The sequence below is a fragment of the Stenella coeruleoalba genome, assembly GCF_951394435.1.
Source record: "Stenella coeruleoalba genome assembly, chromosome: 1".
Classification (NCBI taxonomy): Eukaryota; Metazoa; Chordata; class Mammalia; order Artiodactyla; family Delphinidae; genus Stenella; species Stenella coeruleoalba.
Window position 1 is genome coordinate 12,244,509 of NC_137169.1, and position 11,163 is coordinate 12,255,671.

Here is an 11,163-nt window from a genome sequence, read left to right on the forward strand (position 1 = left end):
CCACTTAAGGGGTGTTGGATGGTGGGAGAGCCAAAAAGGGATGGGGATGTGGCTGGTGAGAAGCAGACGCCTGGTCCCTGCCCCAGCCCTGCCAGCGTGTGGCCCAGACCCAGCTTTGCACAGCCTCCTGGATGACCCCCACGCTATTCCTCCATCTGAATTGCCCTTCCTGTCTCTGCCAGTCTCCCCTCTTTGCCCCCCCATCCTCTCGGGGCACACTCTGGGACCACTCCCTGGCCTCCTCAGCCTCTAAGCTTTTGCTCCTTTAGGTAGACCACACCCTGGCATGCACAGATAAGAGGTCCTCAGAATATCGCCTTAGGCAGAAACAGAGACACAGATGTAGAGAACAAACGCATGGACACAAAGGAGGGAAGGTGGGCGCGGGGTGGTGGTGGGATGAATTGGGAGATTGGGATTGACATGTATACACTAATATGTATAAAATGGATAACTAATAAGAACATGCTGTATAAAAAATAAATAAAATAAAGTTCAAAATAAAATAAAAATCATGGTTCTTATAATCTCCCCCAAAAAAGTATTGCCTTAGGGACGGGTGATCTTAGACCCACTGACCAGAACAAAAGCAGACATAAGGGGTCCTCCCTTGGTCCCCCACTCAGGGGAGGCATGGGTGGGAAGCTGCCTAGACTACAGCCCCGTTCCCTCCAGGGGAGCCCCACCCCTCCCCCATCTCTGCTCTCTGGCTCCCTTTCTCCAATTCGCCCTCTTCCTGGGCATCTCTTGTCTCCCCTCCACCAAACCGACATCCGCCATCATCCTGTCTGTCTGTCTGCCTCCCACCCCACCTCGTCCCTCTGGCTCTGTCTCTGTCCTTCCCTGTTTCTCCCCTCGCTGCCTTGGTCTCGTTCCCTCCCTCAGCACCCCCTACTCCCTGCCTCCCCCCACCCCGAGTCTGTCTCTCTCTCCCCTAGTGGCTCCAGTGGTTTGGACAAGCTCAGCTCCCTTCTGCCCAGATGACCTCACTTCCCCACCACACGCAGGCACGCACACACTCACTGTCACACACAAATACAAGCTACACACACACATGCACACACTCTGGTCCCTGGCTGGGTTTCCCTCAGAATCGGAAGGGCCCCAGCCCCAGCGCTGGTCTACCTGGCCAGGTCCGAGGGTGGTGGAGAACCATTCACGTGCCCTGCACCTGGCCTGCACCCTGCCTGGTCGCTGCACAGCAGTCCCTCAACCCCCGCCCAGCAACCTCCCTCCCATCTCCCCCTGGGGCTGCGGGGGCAGGCTCATGTTTCAGGGTCCCCCCTCCACTCCCCAGGAAGGACTAGCCAACTCCACTGTCCCCCACCCTCCCCTCTGCCTTCTACGAAGGGACCAGCCCTGGCCTGGGAGCTGGAAACCTGGGTCCAGCTGGCTTAGCCTCCAACACCCTGGGGGACCGTGAGCTCGTGCCTCAGTTTCTTCCTCTGTTGAATGGACCTTGACGTCCATCTTGCAGTACTTCTGGAGGGATCAAATGTGCTCATTCAGCCCCGTGCCTGGCGCACAGCAGGCACTCGCGGACACAGACACGAGGATTCTGGGGACAGCCGCCCGCCCGCCTGGCTCCCACCCCAGTCTAAGCCCTGGGCACCTCTGTAGTTAGCCCCCCACCAGCGGTCTGTCTCTAGGAGAACTTCCCGGCAGACTTGAGGGGTCGGAGGGAAGGGGGAGCCAGCCTCCCGCCTTCTAATTTAGATTCCTGGGTTTATGGCAGGAAGCACAGTGAGGCTGACGCTGTAATTAAGGCAATTCCTGAGGCTGCGGCAGGAGGCAGGGAGAGGAGCCCACCGCAGGGCTGGCCCCCTCTTCTCTCTACCCCTCTGCCAGAGGCCCCGGCCTCAGACCTTCAGCAGGCTCCTCGGCCTGCAGTCCCCTGCTCCTGCACTCCATTTTGCAGCCCGGGAAACCAGAGACGGGTAGCTGCATTCCAAGGGTCACACAGCACTCAGAGACACATGCCTGAGCCACCCTCGGGGGTTCCCCTCTGCCAGCTCTGGTCCAGCCCAGGGTGCAGGGAGAGTCCAGACACGTGGCTTCTTTGTTCTGCCCACCCCTGGACCCCAGGCCCCATCTTCCCTGAGTCCCCCTCCCCCCACATTCCTGAGGTGTCTGGGCAGAATCTGGCCAGGGCTGTGGCAGGAGGGCAGAGCCCGCCCAGGGGTCAAGACCAGGGCAGCAGCCTGGGCCTGAACACCCGCCTCCCTCCTCCCAGCTGGGCCTGCCCTAGCTGAGGCCTGGGACTGTACTGGGGTCTGCGGTGGCCTGGGAGGGGACCTGGGGACTCAGCATCTCTGACAATCCATCCCAACCGTAGGGCCCCAGGGCTGCAGCTCAAATCCTCACTCTGCTCCTCGCTGGGTAACCTTGGGCCACTCCCCTCCAAACCTCAGTGTTCTCATCTGTACGAAGGGTGCAGCCATTACCAGGGAGGCCAGTGCTCCCCCCTGCCCCTGGCTAGGCTCAGAATGAGATCCCACCAGAGTGTGTATGGCCTTCACCGGTCCCTACGCTCCCTCTAGGCCCAGCCCTCAAGGCTCTGTGGCCCTGGGCAAACCTCTTGCCCACCCTGGTCCTCTGCATCCTCCTTGGGAAAAATAAGGGGCTTGAACAGAATCAGGGGCTCAGACCCTGGGATTTCACATGTCAATACCAATTCAAAACATAAGGGCAGGCGTGGGTGGGGCTGTGACTTTTTGCTTTGCCAAGTTTGGATATTTTTAACAACATCATCAAGGGCAAAGACACAGGAAGAGCAAGGTGAGGCAGGGCGCTCACACTCCGCGGGCCCTTCTTCCTTCGTAGCCTGCTGCAGACATCTTTGCCCCAGACTGCCTCGGATTCTGGACTGGGCTCAGGGCTCCGACCCAAGGGCTGGGCTGTTTGGTGCTCATGCACATGTATGTGTGTGTGTGTGTGTGTGTGTGTGTGTGTGTGTGTGTGCTCGTGCGAGTGTGTGTGTGTGTGTGTGTGTGTGTGATGGTGGGCAGGGGAGGCTGCTGCTGAGGGGCGGGAGTGCCACTCTCACACTGTAAGGGGCCAGCGCTGCCCAGAGGCTCAGGGAGAGCCAGTGCCCAGCCTGGGCCCCATGGAGTGAACGCTAGGCCTCGGTAATAGATATTGATGGGGCGGGGGCAGGAGGGGGTGCCGGGCATTCTTCAGGCTGGGGAGAAACAGGACTTTGTTGTCCGAAACCAAGCTACCCCTGGCCTCTTTGCACGCCCAGGCACTCTGCCAAGGATGGAGAAACCCACTTGGGAGGCGGTAGGGGTGCTGCCGAGGCCTCTCCTGGAGCTGTACCTACCCCCACCTAGGTGTCCCCGCCCCAGCCGGCAGTCGAGGCCCCAGACAGGTTCCAGATACCAGCCTGGAAGAGCTTGGCGGAGGGTTGAAACCCAAGGAGAGATGGAGGTGGGGCAGGGGTGCCAGGCCTAGGGACTCCCTGCCCCCACCTCCAGCTGAGGGTGCGGAGAGGGTGGGTTAATGATTTGGAGGAGAGTTCTCGTCCAGCCCTCAGGACAACCCCTGAGAGGGGTACAGTTCGTTCCATTCTGTGGATGTGTAAACGGAGGCTCAGTGAGGGAGAGTAAGCAAGTTAGTGGCCAAGGAGGAGCTGCAAACCTGGTCCTCTGACCCCAGACCTTGAGCCTCAGGAGTCCTGCCCCCTCCTCCCTCAGGGACCCCTGAGTCCCTGTCCAAAGTGGCCAGGCCTGGGGTTGGTGCTGACCACCGCCATCCAGGGTTTCAAGGATCAGACGACCCAGCCACAGCACCGACCAGTATGGCTCTCAGTAGGCGCTAAATAAATGTTCACAGATGCTGCTGGGTGACAAGCTCTGTCCCTCTCTAGGCCTCGGTCCCCCGTCTGTGCGCAGAGGCTGCTTCCCCCAGGTCTGTCTTTCAGGGACTTCCGCCATCTGACTCCAGCTGACTCTGCTCCTTCGCCCCGCCCGGGGCCCCCTGGAGCCCCCAGGGCCTCCCGTCCTCATCTCAGGGTGACTGTCATGTCAGGCGTCCAGGAGGGGTTTCTGCCTCTAGCCTCCTCCTCACAGGTTCTGGCCCCAGAGCTGAGGGCGACCTGGGGCGGGAGGTGCAGGGCCTGGACTCTCTTTATCTCTGCTGTCCTACTTGCTGGGAGCCCAGCGAGGAGCCCTGGGGACATGGGGCCAGCGACTGGTGGTGGCAGCAGGGCCTCCAGCCCGACCTGGAGACCCAGCTAGGGGAGGTGGCAGGCTCTGGAATGCACAGCCTCTTGCTGTCCCCTCCCTCTGCAGCCAGTGACTCACTTCAGACAGGGTTAAAGTACAAAGCGCCTTCCTTTGTCCCCAGCCCGTGCTTAATAGGATTGGGCAGGGGGTGGGGAGCGGGCCTCTGGTGGGGGGCACCTCCCTCTCCATGGCCACAATGAGGCCCTGTGACATCATGCTGCCCCCCGCCGTGATGTCAGAGGCCACCACAATGGACCTTCCCACACAGATGGCTGGGGATGTGGTGGGAAGGCTGTGGGACCGGGACACCTGCATCCTCCGGGACTCAGTCCTGTTCTGGAGAGCAGGCCCTGCAGGGCCAGGCAGGCAGTGGCTCTGGTCTTACAAACGGCAGGCAAAAAATTTTACAAGGGGACAACACAATCCTGAAAAAAAAAAAAGTTGAGATTTTTCTTGCCCAACCCCCTCCCCCCATGTTAAGAACCTGTTCCTTGGTGCCACCCTCGGGATCGAAATTAAATCCCTAGCAGGCCAACGAGACCATCTCAGGAGGCCAGCCACACTGGCTGTCCTTTGGCTTCTGAGATGAACCTACCACCTCATCCTTCAAGTCAGCTTAGAGGCTGCCTCTTCCAGGAAGCCTTCCCTGACCCACCACAGACTGACCAAGTTGCTCTTTCTCTGGGTCATAGCACACAGTACTGAACTTTTGAGTATTCTTGTTTCCATGAGTGTCTCTCCCCAGGCAGACTGGGGGGTGGGGGGTTCTGTGAGGGGACCACTTGGATTCTCCCACTACCCACCCTTTCCCTAGTACCAAGAACCATTCACCGATTCCTACATTAAATACGTGAGGGCAGCCCACAGGAGTCAGGTCTGGGGATCCAGGAGCCACAAAACAGGCCTGCCCTTGCCCTCATGGAACTGGCTGGCGGGCAGGAGGTGGCGTCTATGACAGACGATTATCACATCATGTGAGTCTGTAGCTGCAAAGAGTCAAAAGTGCATGAAGGGGGCTTCCCTGGTGGCGCAGTGGTTGAGAATCTGCCTGCCAATGTAGGGGACACAGGTTCGAGCCCTGGTCTGGGAAGATCCCACATGCCGCGGAGCAGCTAGGCCCGTGAGCCACAACTAATGAGCCTGCGCGTCTGGAGCCTGTCTCCGCGACAAGAGAGGCTGCGATAATGAGAGGCCCGCACACCGCGATGAAGAGTGGCCCCCGCTTGCCGCAACTAGAGAAAGCCCTCACACAGAAACGAAGACCCAACACAGCCCAAAATAAATAAATAAATAAATTAGTTTAAAAAAAAAAGTGCATGAAGGAGATATGGTGGGGGTCGGGGGTACCTTTAAGTTGGGTGATGGGGGATCCTCTCTGAGGCTGTGATGCATGCGTTGAAAGGTCAGAGGAAGCTGGTGGGTCATGCCAAGGGTGTGTGGGAAAGAGGTCCAGGCAGTGGGTGGCACAGAGTAGGCCCTGGAGAAAGCCTAGTCTCGTTCACTCAGAAACCCATCAGTGAATATAGGGAGGGGGAAGGGTAAGCTGGGACAAAGTGAGAGAGAGGCGTGGACATATATACACTACCAAACGTAAAATAGATAGCTAGTGGGAAGCAGCCTCATAGCACAGGGAGATCAGCTCAGTGCTTTGTGACCGCCTGGAGGGGTGGGATAGGGAGGGTGGGAGGGAGGGAGACGCAAGAGGGAAGAGATATGGGAACATATGTATATGTAAAACTGATTCACTTTGTTATAAAGCAGAAACTAACACACCATTGTAAAGCAATTATACTCCAATAAAGATGTAAAAAAAAAAAAAAAGATTCAAAAAGAAAGAAAAGAAACCCATCAGCGGGGAGCAGGGCTCTGGGCCAGCGTACCAGGTTCTGATCCTGACTCTGCCACTTGCCAGCTGCGGGGGTTTGGGCAAGCCTTTCCCTTCTGTATACCCCACGGTAGGGTGACCAAGTAAGTTATCATGGGCAAATGGGGTACACAGTCCCCCTGCCCATGGGGTAGATGATAACAGTTCCAGTTCATGGAGTTCTTGAAGAAAGGGATACGGAGGAAACTTCTGTCCCTCACTTGCTCAGAGGAGCTAGTGAGGGACAGACGGACCCACCTTGAATGTCATTCCAGCCCCGTTGTGGTCCACGTGCTGAAGCCGCATGGGAGAATGGGGCTGGTTTTTCCCAGATCAGTTGGTAGCAGGAATGGTTCTGGAGGTCTCCTGGAGGATGGAGAACTTGAGTTGGGCCTGGAAGAGTGAGTGCAGTTTCCTCAAGCATAAGTAAGGAGGGGAGTCTGTGCAGAGATGGGGGAGGACTCGGATGGGGAATTGCGAACAGGTTGGGGTGTCTGGAAGGAGCAATGGGAGAGGTGTGGAGTTTGGGGGAAGAGGCGTGTGGAGACGTCCTGGGGCTTTGGAGTGTAACTGTCTGGGCCCAGACGCTGGGACTGGTTTGCCTGGCCCCGAGGCTTGGTCCCTGGGGGAAGGACCCCTCCGCCCAGCAGGAGACCTGGTCACGCAGCTGCCTGGCTGCCAGACCAGAGTGGAAACTGCATCCGTCCATCCAGGCTGCCGAGGCTGCTGGGGAATGTGATGAGGCTGCTGAAATGGGGCCCCTGGCAGGGGGGATGCAGCCGCGGCTTCCCAGAAACCCCGCTCTGGTTCTGCCAACAGAGAATAGCTGATAAGGTTTGCATTAGAAAGCCAGACCCTGAGGGGCTGGAGTGGGGCCTGCTGCCTGGAGCTGCCTGGGGAGAGGGTGCCAGGAGTTGGGGGGGGCAATCTGTGGTTGGGGGGCAGGAGCCCCTCAGCCCAGCCTGGATGGACTTCCTCGCACCCTCCATATGACAAATGGAAAAACCGAGATGCAGCGCCCCAAGGGACACGACCAGGGTCCCACAGCAAGGTCATCAGGAGGTGACAGAGCCCCCTTCTTCTTCTAGTCAAGGGACTTCCTGCTGCCCTGCTTCCTAAGAATCCCACAAACTCCCAGCTGTCACTCAGCAGCAGGCAGTGGGATGAGATAGCCCTTGTCTCATATTCTGCTCTGTCACCTCCTGGCTGTGGGGTCTTGGTCTGCTACCATAACCTCGCTGAGCCTCAGTGTCCCCATCTGTATAATGGGGACAATCCATGCCTTGCAGAGTCATTGTGGTCTTTCAATAAGACAATGTGGGTCTCGGGCTTAGCGCACTGACGGGCACATAGTGGGCGCTCAGAAATGCTCAATCCCTTCTCCTTTACTGCTTGCATGCGTGGCCCTGGCCAGCCAGCGAGAGCTGAGGCCGTCTGCATAGCATGCCTCCCAGACACAACCCACACGTGGGGATATTGAATAATCTGGCTCCACATGGCTCCACTGAGCCCCCAGATCCCCAAAGCGTGGCCCCTCTCTCCTTCGTTATTCGTTTATTGAGCAAATATTTATTGAGGGCCTAGTGGGTGCCAAACACCGTTCTGGGGAGGGGGCCACGGGGGCATGGCGATCACGCGCAAAGGCACAGAAGGCCAGACGTGAGAATGCAAGCACGTTACACACCGCACGCCTCCAACCCCTGTTCTAGCGGCATCTGTCGTGTACCAGGCCCTACCCTCAGCCCTGGGCCACAGCTAGAGGTGGGGAATGGGGCGAGGAGGAGGGGCAGAGAGCTTGCCCACTCCTCTATGATTTACTAATTAACTAGAAGACCCAAGGCCGGTACCCGGTGATAGTTTTGACTTGCCACCCAGACCGGGAGCAGAAGAGAAAGAGGGCAACTCCCCAGCCAGCGTCCTTGCAATTGCTGCCTTTGCCTCCTTTAGGGCTTTGTTGGGCCCATCAGAGGGCTGCCAAGGCCCCTGCAGCTCAGAGCCCAGGGAGGGCAGTGGGCTGCAGGCCCACTTCCCAGCTGAGATGACTGAGGCCAGAGATGAAGGTTCTGCTTGGGGTGGGAATGAGAGCAGGGCTGGCGACATAGGGCTGCTCGTGGCGCAACAGCCAGGGGCCAGGGTGGCCTTGGAACCAGCGCAGGGCTTGTCCTGGTCAAATGAGGGAGGCTCAGGCCCCACTCACAAAGGTCTGGAGTATGGAGGGCAGGGACAAGCTCTTCTGGGGACCCTTCTCTCCCCCTCACCTGATGGACTCCCTCTTGACCTTGGCCTCAACTTGGATGGCTTCTCTTCTTGCAAGAAGCCTGCCTGAACCTTCCAGGCTCAGTCAGGTGCCCCCCTCTGGCTCCTATGATACCCAGCTCCTCTCCTTCTTGGCCTGAGTCCTGCTGTGTTGCCACTGCTGGCCCTGCCTGGCTAAGAGCTCCTTGAGGGCAGAGAAGGACCTTATTCATCCCTACCACCCCAATGCCCAGCATGGCCCAGAGCAGGAGGAAGCAGCAAACAGTCTCCATCCTCTCCCCTCCCCACTCCAATCTGGGTGCCCGGGGTGTTGGGCCCCTGTGGTATTTGGAGACCTTGGTCAGGTTATGTGGCCTCAGTTTCCGGAGGTGCCCATTATAGCAGAGAGAGGAGAAGGTCCTGTCTTGGCAGTTGAAGGTGGCAAACGGAAAACCATTTTGTCAAGACCCCAGACTGCCTGGGCTCAACTCCTGCTCCTTCTGTGCCAGAGCCAGTGGCTCTGGCGAGTTACTTAACCTCCCTGTGCCTCACTGTTCAAATCTATAAAATGGGATAATGATGGTACCTACCTCGAAGGGTTGTTGGAAAGATTAAATGAGTAAATATGGGCAAAGCACTTGGAGCGGTGGATGGCACCTGGTAACTCCTGTGTGTTTGCTGACATCCAATCAAATTCAAGCAACATATTCCTGGGTTTGTTTGTTTGTTTTTTCACTGATGATGTTAACCTAGTTATGGTGGTGTTTGCCAGGTTTCTCTACTGTAAACATTTTTTTCTTTTTCTTTCTTTTTTTTTTTAAACCCTTTTTATACTTCCTTTCTTTGGAGGGTTTCACTAGGTCCAGTCCACACTCAGAGAAGTGGGGGACTAAGCTCCACCTCCTGGAGGGGGAAAACCTACATGAATTATTTGAAATTCTTCTGTAAGGGAGATGTGTCTAGTCTCCCCCCTTTATTTATTTCTTCAATCATTATATCAGTACGGACTCATGGATATTTATTTTATACTTTGGATGATAATCTAATTCTGTTATTTGCTCCGTTGCTCATCCTGGTTTAGGTTTGGCCATTGGGATCTCTTTCGGGTTGGCTCCTGTTCTGATATCCCACCACCTGTTTATTTTTTGAGCATTTCCCAGACCATTTCTCCAGACTCATCTTGCATTTTTCCCTGCCTCAGCCCTGGAATCAGTCATTTCTCTAAGGAGCTCTGATTCCTTTTATTAGAGAGTGGTGTTTAGGAACCAAGATCTGGGGGCTGGACGTGCTTATTGCTACCAGGATGTCACAGCTTCTGGGCCCTTTAGAGGGGAGAACTGGGTCTGCCTTCACTTATAAAATTAAGTTTCCCCTCTTGCCAATCGTGGGGTCTGTTGGAGGCTCCAGACGGCTGCCCACTGGCCTTTGACCCAGTCTGTAGGCCACAGGCCTGAGCAATGTCATAGGCCCTTAGTAGGCCTTACGTCCACTGTGAGAGAGTGAGCGAGGGAACACAGGCCGCCACCTCCGCAGCACGCTGAGCCACCTCTCGTGTCCACTGGTGCTCACCAGTGGGGCCAGTGGGTGGCTGAGTCGCTTTGGGAATGGGACTGAGCCTGTTCTCAGGTGCCCTCACAGCCCAGACCACTGGGGGATCATAGACTTGCTCCTTGCTGGACGAACAGCTTTGTCAACAGTGGTGGCAGTTGCCACAGCCCAGCAACAGAGCCACGGTGGCCACCTGGGGCATGACAGGCAAGGGTCAGGTCCCAGGAAGGCCTGACTCAGCCACCATGCCCAGCACACCCAGGTGGCCCAGTGCTAACGGGAGAAAAGTCTGGTGAGCTGGTCCCTGTCCTCTCTTACCTTTCCCAACCCCAGCCCTGCCCAACACTTCAGGAAACACTGATGCTCAGTGGGCCAGGAGCCAGAGCTCCCCATGGAGGCAGCTCTCCCGCAGCTGTAGGGAGTCAGGGCAGAGTAGGCATCTTGAGGCCCCAAGGCAAGCTGAGCGCCCTCCCGAATTTGCCAGGATGTCTCCTGTCTCCCCATAGCTCTAGGCTGGGAGTCAAGAGGCCCGAGTTCTGGGCCTGCCTCTACCAGTGACTTCTGTTTGGGGCACTGTAATCACATCTCTTCCTATTTAAAATCTTGAGTGTCTCCCCATCGCCCTCAACTTAAAATCCCCACTCCTGGAACTGCCTTACAAGGCCCTGGAGATCTCTTCAGCACCCTATATCACGCCCTAATAACACCAAATTGCTTGTGGTTCCTCCTTACAACATCACTCGGTTTCCTACCTCCACAGTTTACTCTGCCTGCATCACCCTCTCCCAGTGCTTCACTGGTTAATTCCTACTTGTCCCTGAGCTCTTAGCTCTGGATCACCCGCTCCAGGAAGGCTTCCTCCTGTGCCCCAGACCACTTCTGCTCATCTGGTCCTGTCTCTGGTCACCTGTGTGTGACACCTTCCTAAGGCCCACTGTGAACAACCTCTGGCATACCGGGCAGCAACCTGGTACAGTGGAGAAGGTTTGGGGTGTAATATCCGGGCTTTGGCTTCCCTCAAAGCCTCTGTTCCTTCCTGCTGTGTGACTTCGGGCAAGTCACTGCACATCTCTGAGTCTCAGTCGCCCCTCTGTGAGAAAAGCATCTAACTGGGATTCAAGGCCCTGCTTCCAAGTCTGGCCTCTGCCTCTAACTCACTGTGTAGCCTTGGGCAAGCCCTGTCCCTGGGCCCGGCCTCAGTTTTCTTCTTCTGTAAAATGGGCTACCCACAAAACTCGGAGTGCTAAGAATCCAACAAGCCCAAACTTGTGAAAAGTTCTGTAAACCTCA